The following is a 13648-nucleotide window of genomic DNA, read 5'->3' as shown; positions in this document are numbered from 1 at the left end:
ATGGGAAGAAAAAATATTGTTGCCTTTAATTGAAAGTCTAGAAGAGGTCAGTTGTACTACAATAAAAGTTTGTATGGCTAATGGAAAGCAATTTGAAAAGAAAGTAAAGAAGAATCAAGGTTTTTTTGCTATAGTTCCTAGAGGACCGAGTGTTGGTAGTAATGACCAAGTAGCAGAAGTTGGTGATGACAGAGTGATAGAAAAAATTGCAAAACTATTGAATGAATATAAAGATATCATTGCTAATGATATTCCTGATGGTTTACCTCCAGTTAGAAGTATAAGTCATTGTATGGATTTGATTCCTAGAGCTAGTTTGCCAAATAGATTGACACCTACAGAGAATGAAGAACTTAACAAACAAGTGCATGAGTTGTTGCAGAAAGGTTTGATTAGAGAAAGTTTGAGTCCATGTGTTGTACCTATTGTATTAACACCTAAAAAGAATGGAGAATGGAGAATGTGTACTGATTCAGGAGCTGTTAACAAGATCATCATGAAATATAGGTTTCCTATGTCGAGGATGGATGACATAATGGATTGTTTGAGTGGAGAAATTTATTTTACCAAGATTGATTTGAAGAGTGGCTATCATCAAATTAGAATCAGGGAAGGTGATGAATGGAAAAATGCTTTCAAGACAAAAGATAGTTTGTCTGAATGGTTGGTTATGCCTTTTGGTTTGACCAATGCACCTAGTACTTTCATGTGGTTAATGAATGAGGTTCTGAAAAGATTCTTCGGTAAGTTTGTGATTGTTTATTTGGATGACATTATGATATTTAGTAAAACTAAGGAAGAACATATTGAGCATATTAGACAAGTATTGCAAAGGTTGAAAGAGGAAAAGTTGTTGATTAATCTAAAAAAGTGTTCTTTATGCAAAAGGAGATTGTGTGTTTGGGATTTGTGGTTTTAGTTGATGGATTGAAGATGGATCTTGAGAAGGTTAAAGCAATTTGAGAGTGGCTTACACCTGAGAATGTGGGTGAGGTAAGATCATTTCATGGTTTGGCTAGTTTTTATAGAAAGTTTATAAAGAATTTCATTTCTGTTTGTAATGTTATGAGTAAGAAAATGAGAGGAGATAAAAAGGAATTCAAGTGGACACATGGAGCTGATAAGAGTTTTGAGACTTTGAAACACAAGGTTGTTGAATTACCTATATTGGCTTTACTTGATTTCAATAAAGTATGTCAACTTGAATGTGATGCAAGTGGTCATACAATAGGAGCTATAATAAGTCAAGAAGGTAAACCTGTTGCTTTCTTTAGTAAGAAGTTGAATGATGCTATAAGGAAGTATTATGTGTATGATCAAGAATTTTATGCTATTGTTCAAGCCTTGAAGAAGTGGAGACATTATTTGATTCCTAAGGAGTTTGTGTTGTATACTGACCATAAAGCTTTACAATACTTGGGAAGTCAAAAAAAATTGAATCAGAGACATATGAAGTGGGTTAAGTACTTGCAGAATTTTACATTTTTCATTCAGCACAAGAGTGGAGTTACTAATAGAGTTGTTGATGCATTGAGTAGAAAACGTTCTTTGTTGACTGAAATGAAGGTTGAAGCTCTTGGTTTTGATGAAATGAAAGAGTTGTGTGAAGTTGATCATGATTTTTCTGAGGCATGGAGAGACTGCAGAGCACCAAATCTGACAAATCATGTAAGTATGATGAATATTTCATTCAAGAAGGTATGTTGTTTAAAGGTATTCAGTTATGTATTCCTAGAAGTTCTATGAGGTTGAATATGATTAAAGAAAAGCATAGTGATGGATTGGCTGGACATTTTGGAATTGATAAAACATTGAGTTTGCTAAAAAAGAAGTATTATTGGCCATAAATGAATAAGGATGTTCAGACATTTGTAAAGAGTTGTGGGGTTTTTCAAGTTGCAAAAGGAGTGAGTCAAAATATTGGTTTGTATACACCTATTACTGTTCCTGAGAAACCATGGAGTGACATTTGTATGGATTTGTTCTTGGATTACCTAAGACAATGAAAGGGTATGATTGTATATTTGTTTTAGTGGACAGATTTTCTAAGATGGCTCATTTCATACCATGTAAGAAGACATCAATTACTGAGCATGTTGCTAAACTTTTCTTTAAAGAGATTGTGAGATTGCATGGATTACCAAGAAGTATTATTTTTGACAGAGACAGTAAGCTTTTTGGTTATTTTTAGAAGACTTTGTGGAAGAAGATGAGTACTGAGTTGAAGTTCAGTTCTACATTCCATCCATAGATAGATGGAAATATAGAGGTTGTGAATAGAAGCTTGGGCAATTTGTTGAGATGTTTAGTTGGGAATAATCCAAGTAATCAAGAGATGGTATTGGCACAAGCTGAATTTGCATATAATAATTTCGTGAATAGAAGTACAGGAAAGACACCTTTTGAGATTGTTACTGGAATGAAGCCTAGAGGAGTATCAGATTTGAGAGATGTTACTGGTGAAGAAAAGAGAAGTGGTGCAGGAGAAGAATTTGCTAATTATATGAAATCTTTGCATAAGGAAGTGAAGTTGAGGATAGAACAAATTAATCAAAATTATAAGGAGAATGTTGATTAGTCTAGAAGAAATCATGATTTTCAAGTTGGTGATGAGGTGATGGTTCATCTAAAGAAAGGAAGATTTCCTATTGGAACATATAGTAAGTTGAAGATGAAAAAGTTTGGACCTTGTAAGATCTTGATGAAGTTTGATAATGGAAACACCTATGAAACTGAGTTTCCTGACAGCATGGATATATCTCTTATATTCAATGTTGTTGATCTATATAAGTATCATGAGTTAGATGATGAAGTTACTATACCTAATGATTATCCTAAGAAGCAGATTGAAGAAGTTGAACAAATATTGGATCAGAGAATTGGTAAGAGCACAAGAGGAAAAGATTACTATGAATATCTAGTGAAGTGGAAGAACAAACCTATGGAATATGCTTCATGGATTTCTCAATTTGAGTTGGATTCATCTTAGGTTGTGACAACTCAATGGTTCAGGAGAATCATTTCTTCTAGCCCTATTTTTTTGATGCAGGAGCATCCTGAGTTGCACTACTATCTTATATATCTCTTATATTCAATGTTGCTGATCTATATAAGTATCATGAGTTAGATGATGAAGTTACTATACCTAATGATTATCCTAAGAAGCAGATTGAAGAAGTTGAACAAATATTGGATCAGAGAATTGGTAAGAGCACAAGAGGAAAAGATTACTATGAATATCTAGTGAAGTGGAAGAACAAACCTATGGAATATGCTTCATGGATTTCTCAATTTGAGTTGGATTCATCTTAGGTTGTGACAACTCAATGGTTCAGGAGAATCATTTCTTCTAGCCCTATTTTTTTGATGCAGGAGCATCCTGAGTTGCACTACTATCTTGCATGTTTTCAATTTTTATCTTGCTACTAAAACTGGGCTTTGCTAAAACTATTTTTTCTAATTTTTTGGTTCCTGTTGCAGACCATGTAACTAATTTTTCATAATGAATGAAAGGTTGTACACTTTAGGGATTGAAGAGGGCCTAGATTACTATCTATGGTCCAAGGTGCAAGTTCTAACTCCTTATAGGTTGGCAGTTATGGCTATTCCCCGGGAACATCAATTTCTGGTAGTTCTGTGCAACAGTTTTCTATGCTCAACTTTCGGAATGGATGCACACTTTTCCTTGATGAATCAAACTTTGCACACTTCAAGGGTTGTAGAGCACCTAGATATCGACCCACAGCTTAAAGCCTGAGTTCTAACTCAATCAAAACTAGGAGATATCGCAATCTTGCTCAAACATCAGTTTTAGGACAGTTAATTGTGATTGTAGGTTGACTTGTGTATTTAATGTTAGGTTTATTTTCATTTAATATTTGGTAAGAGCTAGCTTGTGGCTTCTCCATGTTCTAGAATAATCTGTAAGCCATTTTGGCTAGTATAAATAGAGTGTTTAGGCTTAGAGCTAGGATAGTTTTAAGGCTCTTTGAAGAAAGGATTTGAGAGCAAAACTGGAAAGTGCAAATTTGTTGTTGATCTTTATGTATGAATGTATTTTGTATCTGGCCATAACCTAGAAGGCATTATAGCTAGTCATGTATGTTGAATATTTGAAGAATCAATGAAGTATTTTACTCTTATTCCTCCTTTGGTTGTTGTTCTTTGTGTTTTCTTCCGTTGTGTTAACTCTTGCAGGGTGGTTCGGAGAGTTGGGTGTGCATTTGGCCCTAGTTTTCCCTATCCTTCTTTGCATCAGGTGGTATCAGAGCTTAAGGTTCATCCTTATGGAGATTGGATCATGTAGAACCCTTATTTGGATTTGGTTGCAGGGGTTGCAAATTTGTAGATTTGACCTATAACTTGTAGAGGGTTACGATCTTGCAGGTTCCTGGAGCTAGTTTTCCAAATAGATTGACACCTACAGAGAATGAAGAACTTAACAGACAAGTAAATGAGTTGTTGCAGAAAGGTTTGATCAGAGAAAGTTTGAGTCCATGTATTGTACATGTTGTATTAGCACCTAAAAAGAATGGAGAATGGAGAATGTGTATTGATTCCAGAGCTATTAACAAGATCACAGTGAAATATAGGTTTCCTATACTAAGGATGGATGACATAATGGATTGTTTGAGTGGAGCAAAGTATTTTACCACGATTGATTTGAAGAGTGGCTATCATCTTATCAGAATCAAGGAAGGTGATGAATGGAAGACTTCTTTCAAGATAAAAGATGGTTTGTATGAATGGTTGGTTATGCCTTTTGGTTTGAACAATGTACCTAGTACTTTCATGCAGTTGATGAATGAGGTTCTGAAAAGATTCTTGGGTAAGTTTGTGATTGTTTATTTGGATGACATTAAGATATTCAGTAAGACTGAGGAAGAACATCTTGAGCATATTAGACAAATATTACAGAGGTTGAAAGAGGAAAAGTTGTTGATTAATCTGAAAAAGTGTTCTTTTATGCAAAAAGAGATTATGTATTTGGGATTTGTGGTTTCAGCTGATGGATTGAAGATGGATCCTGAGAAGGTTAAAGCAATCTTGGAGTGGCCTACACCTGATAATGTGGGTGAGGTAAGATCATTTCATGGTTTTGCTAGTTTTTATAGAAAGTTTATAAAGAATTTCAGTTTTCTTTGTAATGTTATGACTAAGACAATGAGAGGAGATAGAAAGGAACTCAAGTGGACACATGGAGCTGATAAGAGTTTTGAGACTTTGAAACAAAAGGTTGTTGAATTACCTATATTGGCTTTACCTGATTTCAATTAAGTATTTCAAGTTGAATGTGATGCAAGTGGTAATGCAATAGGAGCTATATTAAGTCAAGAAGGTAAACTTGTTGCTTTCTTTAGTGAGAAGTTGAATGATGCTAAAAGGAAGTATTCTATGTCTGATCAAGAGTTTTATGTTATTGTTCAAGCCTTGAAGAAGTGGAGACATTATTTGATTCCTAAGGATTTTGTGTTGTATATTGATCATAAAGCTTTACAATACTTGGGAAGTCAACATAAATTGAATCAGAGACATATGATGTGGGTTGAATACTTGTAGAATTTTATATTTGTCATTAAGCACAAGAGTGGAGTTACTAATAGAGTTGCTAATGCATTGAGTAGAAGATGTTCTTTGTTGACTAAAATGAAGGTTCAAGTTCTTGGTTTTGATGAAACGAAAAAGTTGTATGATGTTGATCCTGATTTTTCTGAGGCATGGAGAGAGTGCAAAGCATTAAATCTGACAAATCATGTAAGTATGATGAGTATTTCATCCAGGAAGGTATGTTGTTTAAAGGTATTCTTTTGTGTATTCCTAGAACTTCTATGAGGTTGAATCTAATTAAGGAAAAGCATAGTGGTGGATTGGCTGGACATTTTTGAATTGATAAGACATTGAGTTTGCTAAAAGAGAAGTATTAGTGGCCATAAATGAATAAGGATATTTAGAAATTTGTAAAGAGTTGTGGAGTTTTTTTCAAGTTAGAAAAGGAGTGAGTTAAAACATTGGTTTGTATAGATCTATTACTGTTCCTGAGAAACCTTGGAGTGACATCAGTATGGATTTTGTTCTTGGTTTACCTAAGACAGTGAAGGGGTATGATTCTATATTTGTTGTAATGGACAGATTTTCTAAGATGGCTCATTCCATGCCATGTAAGAAGAAATCAGATGTTGAGCATGTTGCTGAGCTTTTCTTTAAAGAGATTGTAAGATTGTATGGATTACCAAGAAGTATTATTTCTGACAGAGACAGTAAGTTTGTTGGATATTTTTGGAAGACTTTGTGGAAGAAGATGGGTACTGAGTTGAAGCTTAGTTCTACATTCCATCCACATATAGATGAATAGACAGAGGTTGTGAATAGAAGCTTGGGTAATTTGCTGAGATATTTAGTTGGGAATAAGCCAAGTAATTAGGAGATGGTATTGGCACAAGCTAAATTTGCATATAATAATTTTGTTAATAGAAGTATAGGAAAGAAACCTTTTGAGATTGTTACTGGAATGAAGCCTAGAGGAGTATTAGATTTGAGAGATGTTGTTGGTGAAGAAAAGAGAAGTGTTGCACGAGAAGAATTTGTTGATTATATGAAATCTTTCCTTAAGGAAGTGAAGTTGAGGATAGAACAAAGTAATCAAAATTATAAGGAGAATGTTCATTGGTCTAGAAGAAATCATGATTTTCAAGTTGGTGACGAGGTGATGATTCATCTAAAGAAAGGAAGATTTCCTATTGGAACATACAGTAAGTTGAAGATGAAAAAGTTTGGACCTTGTAAGATCTTGATGAAGTTTGACAATGGAAATGCCTATGAAATTGAGTTGCCTGATGAAATGGATATATCTCCTATATTCAATGTTGTTGATCTATATATATATCATGAGTCAAATGATGAAGTTACTATACCTGATAATTATCCTAAGAAACAGATTGAAGAAGTTGAACAGATATTGGATCAAAGAATTGGTAAGAGCACAAGAGGAAAAGATTACTATGAATATCTAATGAAGTGGAAGAACAGACCTATCGAAGATGCTTCATGGATTTCTCAATCTAAGTTGGATTCATCTTAGGTTGTGAAAACTCAATGATTTAGGAGAATCATTTCTTCTAGCCCTGGTTGACTAATGCAAGAGCATCCTGGGTTGCACTACTATCCTGCATGTTTTCAATTTTCATCTTGCTATTGAAACTAGGTTTTGTTGAAACTACATTTTTTGGTTTCTAGGTTTCTCTTGCAGACCATGTATTTAATTTTCCATAATGAGTGAAAGGTTGCGCACTTCAAGGATTGAAGAGGGCCTAGATTACTATGGTCCAAGGTGCAAGTTCTAACTCCTTATAGGTTGGGAGTTATGGTAATTCTCCCAAAATATCAATTTTTGGCAGTTCTACATGACAATTTTTTGTGCTCAACTTTTGGAATGGATGCGCACTTTTCCTTGATAAATTAGACTTTGCGCACTTAAGGGGTTGTAGAGGACCTAGATATCTACCCACAATTTGAAGTGCAAGGTCTAACTTAATCGAAACTAGGAGATATCGTGATCTTTCTCCAACATCAATTTTAGGACAATTAATTGCAGATGCAAGCCGACTTGTGTATTTAATGTTAGGTTTATTTTCATTTAATATTTGTTGAGAGCCAACTTGTGGCTTCTCCATGTTCTAGAATGATCTGTAAGCCATTTTGGCTAGTATAAATAGAGTGTTTAGGCTTAGAGCTAGGACAGTTTTAGGGTAGTTTGAAGAAAGGATTTGAGAGAAAAACTAGAAAGTGTGAATTTGTTGTTGATCTTTGTGTATAAATGTATTTTGTATCTAGCCATAACCGAGAATGCCTTACAGCTGGGCATGAATGTTGAATATTTGAAGAATCGATGAAATTGTTTTACTCTTCTTCCTCCTTCGGTTGTTGTTCTTTGTGTTTGCTTCTATTGTGTTAACACTTGCAGGGTAGTTTGGAGAGCTGGGTGTGCCTTTGGCCCTAGTTTTCCCTATCCTTCCTTGCATCACCTCTACACTTGGGTCAAATGTACTTGTAGATGTGCTTCCAAATGCAACTCTGATGAAATCCATTAATTCTTTATTTGAGGCTTTTATTACCTCTTTCTCTGACCTTAACTCCTCTAATCTATCTTCAATCTTTATATTTGTTGACTTTTAGATGTTGACCATAGAATCATGCACTGGAATGCCTATGTCAACCATTCTAATATGAAAATCATTAGGAGTTAACTCATGAAATTTTCCCTAATTTTGAGGTTCTGCAATCCCCACTAGGATGTGACTAGTAGAAGAATCTATTGCCAATGTTGCTAGAGTCTTCTAATTTTTCACCTTCTTTAGCACTAGATGAGATTTAGTTTCATGTACAATGAGGTCTTTTGATGGAGCACCTTCCTCACATATCCTCTTCTTTCTATCTATGGTCTCTTCTAACCAAGATTGAGTTGAAAGGACATTGAGTGTTGATTGCAGGGTTGTTGATCCAATGACCTTGAACCAATTACCATAAATAGAAGCATAGGCAAAAGTCGGCCTTGCAACTGGGGGTGTCGAATTGCTTTGGCTAGAAAATGGAAAGGCAATTGCCTTAGTAACATAGAGGTCTAGAGTGTCACCTTGTTGAGATGCTTCCTGCTCTTGACCATCCAATGGGTTATTATCCCCATCAAGGTTGATAACTGGCACAAGGGAGGAGTCCTTGGCTACTGATTTCTCCTTCTCCTTTTCTTTAACTTTCTCTATCCCTTTATCTCCAAATTTTACAGTATCTTATAGAGATCCTCCTCCACAGGTTGGAGGGACTTATACATTATCCTTGGGAGGTTGGTCTTCCCCTCCACCAACAGATTATGTTGGTCCAACGGATGTTGATGTAGCAGCAGTAGTGGAAGTAGTAGTAGTTGAGTTGTTCTAGAAGATACTCCACTAACAGAACTTGTGGCTCTAGTTCTTTTTCTTCTTGCTCTAGTCCATTCTACCCATTTATCTATCCTTTTGATGATACCACTCATGAGGACATCCATTGTATCAATAACAGGACTTTCAAGCAGAATTGACACTATATGAGTGTCCTTGATTTTCTCATAGGTTGAGGGTCACATATAAGAGTCATCATCTACAAGATCACTAACATCAACAATGTCATTATACAACTTAATCTCATCAAGTGTCAACCTAGACTAGTACCTTTCTCTAGTTTGGTACTCATTATAACATTCGGCCCAATAATCTTCAATATCCAGAACATGCCTAGAAGCATACCCAAGCTTCAAATGATCTTTTACAAAGTTAACAAAATCATACTAAGGTCTTAAAACTTCATAATCAATCAATTTAACTTTGTTCTCAAAGGCTTTAACTAAATTTCGAGCATTAGGACTTGAGGCACAAGAATAAGGTCCTACCACAATTGGAAATGAAATCCCAACTATCTTCTTCACATTAGAACATAAGGTTTTCACTTCTAATATCTGTCTAAATAACTCAACAAGAACTACCTTATCTTTGGGATATTTGGGGAGTCTCTTCAGGAAACCATCAAATGCACCAATCTTCAGGTAGTAGAAATATAGAAATTGGATGAAACAACATCCGAACTGGCTAATTGTTGATATGGCTTCTGGTGAAAAACTCCACTCATGGCACCCTTGCAATTCCCAGCATAGCCTCATTGTAAAGGCATCATTGACCCTTACGTATTCTTCAAACCTCCTTTGCAATTATAGGTGAGGATAGAATTCATGTACCTTGGTGTTCTCATCAAAGTTTTCAATACTAGGTAGGCCAAGTCATAGATGATGTGTGGCTAAGGTGTATATCAAATTATTGGAAATATTCAAGACTGAGCTAAGTCACTAAGAGGGGAGGGGTGAATCAGTAACTTCGAAAACTTCAACAATTTCAACTCTTAATCCAACCATTCAATTAGCATATAATTCATTATGTAAACTCTGATCTAATTGCATGCATAAGAAAGCATTCATAACATTGTGACACAAAGATTTGGTGACCTAGAAACCTTCCAAATAGAAAGTAAAACTGGGGTAGGGATGATACCCACAACTTTAGTACTGTAGTATAAAGATAGCCTGTTAAAGCCTACATTGATCACTTCTAATGATCTGCCCTGTTAGGAGCAATAAGGACTAATAGGTCCACCTTGTGAAATGATTTACAAACATACAATTAAGTATGCACTCGGTAAAGAGATTTACAAAAGACTATTAGGTCTACTTTGTGAAAGGATTTGACTGATCCACCTATTAGGATGAAATAGTAGAAGATCTTTGATCTACAACTTGGTTTTTTGAATGAGATTCCTTTAAGTATTGATCACCTTGTTGTGATAGATATGACTTTGTTGCTCCTTATACTATTGTAGCCTTTGTAATTCACTCCTACTTTTGTCTGATTTTGTTTGCATTTACATCTTCACATTCTTATGCCTATTCATACATACTCTTTGGATATGATATAATGCATTACATATATCAATCCAATTATACAAATTACAAATTACAAAATCGGCCATAATACAAGTTACCACAAATATTACTAAATCGGCCCACATGAAGACATTCAGGTTCTGAAGACTAACTCAGTGAGGTTCTGATACTCGGCATCTACTATCAATGCTCAGCATCATCATGCACTTGGTAGACATAGAAGCTCAGTCCATACTGATCACTTCCAAGTAGTCCTAAACTCGATCTACATTGGTGACTTGGTAGATACTGTGAAACTTTAACATATAAACTGAGTCTCTTGATTTGCATTTTATGACTTGGTAAACACTATCACTTCGAGCTCGGTATAAACTGAGTCTCTTGGTTAATGCTGAGTAGCTCGGTTAACACTAGACTCGCATGACATACATTGCGAACTCAATGAATACTGCACAACTCAGCTTGCACTGGTAAACTCGGCATACACTGAGATGCACAATTTACACTGTCGATCTTCACTATAACTGTGACTGCTCGATAACCACTAAGATTTGTCCAAAGGACTTGGTAGAAATCTAAATAAGTGTGTGTCACTAACAACAAACTTGATTGATATGTCAACACAAATATGATGACATAAAGAACTGTTTGAATGCCTTTGTGGAATTTAACCAAGAGGCAAGCTCTTCGCATATAATTTGAGCCCAATCAATTTGTAATCCTTCAACATAGATGACCTAGACCAAGTAGAAGTGATGCTCAATGAAATCCAAGATCTCCTCCTTTCTCTTTAATCTATGCAACAACACCAAGATATCCACAATTTCCTTCTTCAAATTGGTTTCAAAGAGAGTCCTCAACATTTTTCTCTTTTTCCCTCAAGGAGTTTGAAACCATGTTTTCTACATATCTTCTCTTCTTAGAGTCTTATTCTCATTAAACATTGATGTAGATGATGAAAAATCAATGTCACAATATTCCTCCTTAATTGGAATCCCAAAGGCAGACTACATCAACTCTTTATTCACTAAAAGAAGAATAGATTAGTCAGGCAACAAGATTTGTTTTGTCTTCGGATTGTATCTCTCAATGCATTCCCTTACCAATTATGGTGCTTACACAGACATGGGGAAACCGACAACCTCGACTAATCTGCTTTCCTTTTTGCGTGATTGGATGGATGGGTTGGGTGTTTAGTCTTCTGTGCAAGTCACCTAGGTCGAAAAACTTGAAAGAAGTATCAGAAAATTTCTTCAACTCACTCTCTAATCCAATCATACGATCATACCTAGCAGCCTTGATTGCCATTAGCTTGTAATTTCACATAGAGAAAGCAATTATTTGAACAAAATAGCCATTACAAAATAAGGAACTTCGTTTTGCAGAAACCTGGTCATATAGACTCAAAATTTTGAACGTTGGTGCCACACAAATGAAATAACTCACAACTAGTGGTCGTAATGATTGGATTTGCAATCAATTAGGTAGATTAACAACTCTTTAAATCGCTTTACTTCTACCCATATGATAGCTGAAAAATCTGATTAACATAAGATTTACTTAAATCTCTTGTAGTAGCGAGATCATTGACTTACTAAATCCTTTAGTTTAAGCGTATTGGAAGCTATCATTTTAACTTTGGAATTTGGCACAAGGGCCTGCACTACAATTCTTTAAGTGTGGAGGAGGCATTAACTTGCTTTTTCGTAAGCTTGCCTTATCTCTTGATTTCCTTTGATTTAGGAGTGCATCGTGAGGACTACTCCTTTGGTGCCTTGAATACCTTATTGCTTTCTTTTCCACACAAGGCTTTTCTTTGTTATTTATCACTTAATTTGGAGAAGCCACGATATGAACTTTTTGCCTCAAGCACTTGGATAATGATTTCCTTTGATCTGAGATCACACTTAACAAATTACTCCAATAGAAATATCTTATGGCATCTTCAAAGAATGTCTTCACATCCAACTTTGACATTTATTTATCTTTTATATCTTCTAGGATGAAAGCTCCATGTTTTCATTTTAAACAAAAAGGCACCATTGAGACATCGTTCTTCTGGAGAAATAAACAACTAGAAATATCTCTCACTGATTTGGTTGCTTTTACTTATCACTTCTTAGCTTGGTTTTAGAAATTAACTTGAAGATGTTCACTTCCAAAGGGGAAGTAACCATATAGATGGAAATTTTTTTCTCTACACAAAATTGAATTTTGACTTCGGATTTTTACTCTGAGATTCCATAGCTTTAGATCTTTGTTCTTCTGACCTTCTCATCATGAATCAGTCTTCAAATACGCCTGGAGATGTCATCATTGTTTTACTCTTTAGAATCTTCCCCGATGAAGTGTGCCAACAACGGAAAAATACATTGCTAAATATAGAAACACATTGTAGAACCAAGATAGACTCTCTTCTCATCAGGAAGGCACTCGGACAACAACCTACCCACAACTAGATCACCTAAGACCTTGATGCTAAGAAAAAGTGAGAATCTCGTATAGAGGTGTAGGGGAAGCAAAACAAGAAAAACCTAGAAAGAACACATAAGAGAAGCCTTAAGGATGTTTGATGAGAAGAGAGCCACCTAGGGGCTATCTAGACAAGGACTTAAACATCTAATTCACTAAAAACTCACCAAGCTAGAAGCTTAAAAAGGATGGACTGAAAGTCTAGCAACAACAATCCAAAGAATTATGGGATGTGAAGTTGGTGATCTGGTATTAGGATCAGGATAGAGGATTGGTCTGGTTGACAGGATAGAGAAAGAGCAAGTTCAAGTATGGTTTATTCTATTATTTTGCAAGGAAAAATACGAAGATCACTTGGGCAGTGAGTTCAATTATCTTTCCCCTAAAGTTGTTTGGATTGTGGGTTCGTCTGTCTTCTACAATTCCTAATAGGGTTGGCACAACTCTTAACATGGTTGGAATCTCCTAACAGGGATTCAAAGTGTCCAAACAAGGACTGATATATAATGAATGTATTTCATTGTCTCCTAATAGAGTCCATCCTCTAACAAGGAACTTTTATATTAGTACATCATTTTGTGGGTACCATTCCCACTGGAGTTTTCCCTCTGATCAAGGGTTTCCCTAGTTAACATATTTAGTGTTATTGTGTATGAGTATCTTGTTATGGTTGTTGGCTATATTGCTCATATGTTTAAAGATTAACAAGGTTAATAA

Source organism: Cupressus sempervirens, chromosome 10 (assembly GCF_028749045.1).
Source record: "Cupressus sempervirens isolate cs-2001-9-10 chromosome 10, ASM2874904v1, whole genome shotgun sequence".
NCBI lineage: Eukaryota > Viridiplantae > Streptophyta > Pinopsida > Cupressales > Cupressaceae > Cupressus > Cupressus sempervirens.
This window is presented reverse-complemented; position numbering follows the sequence as displayed.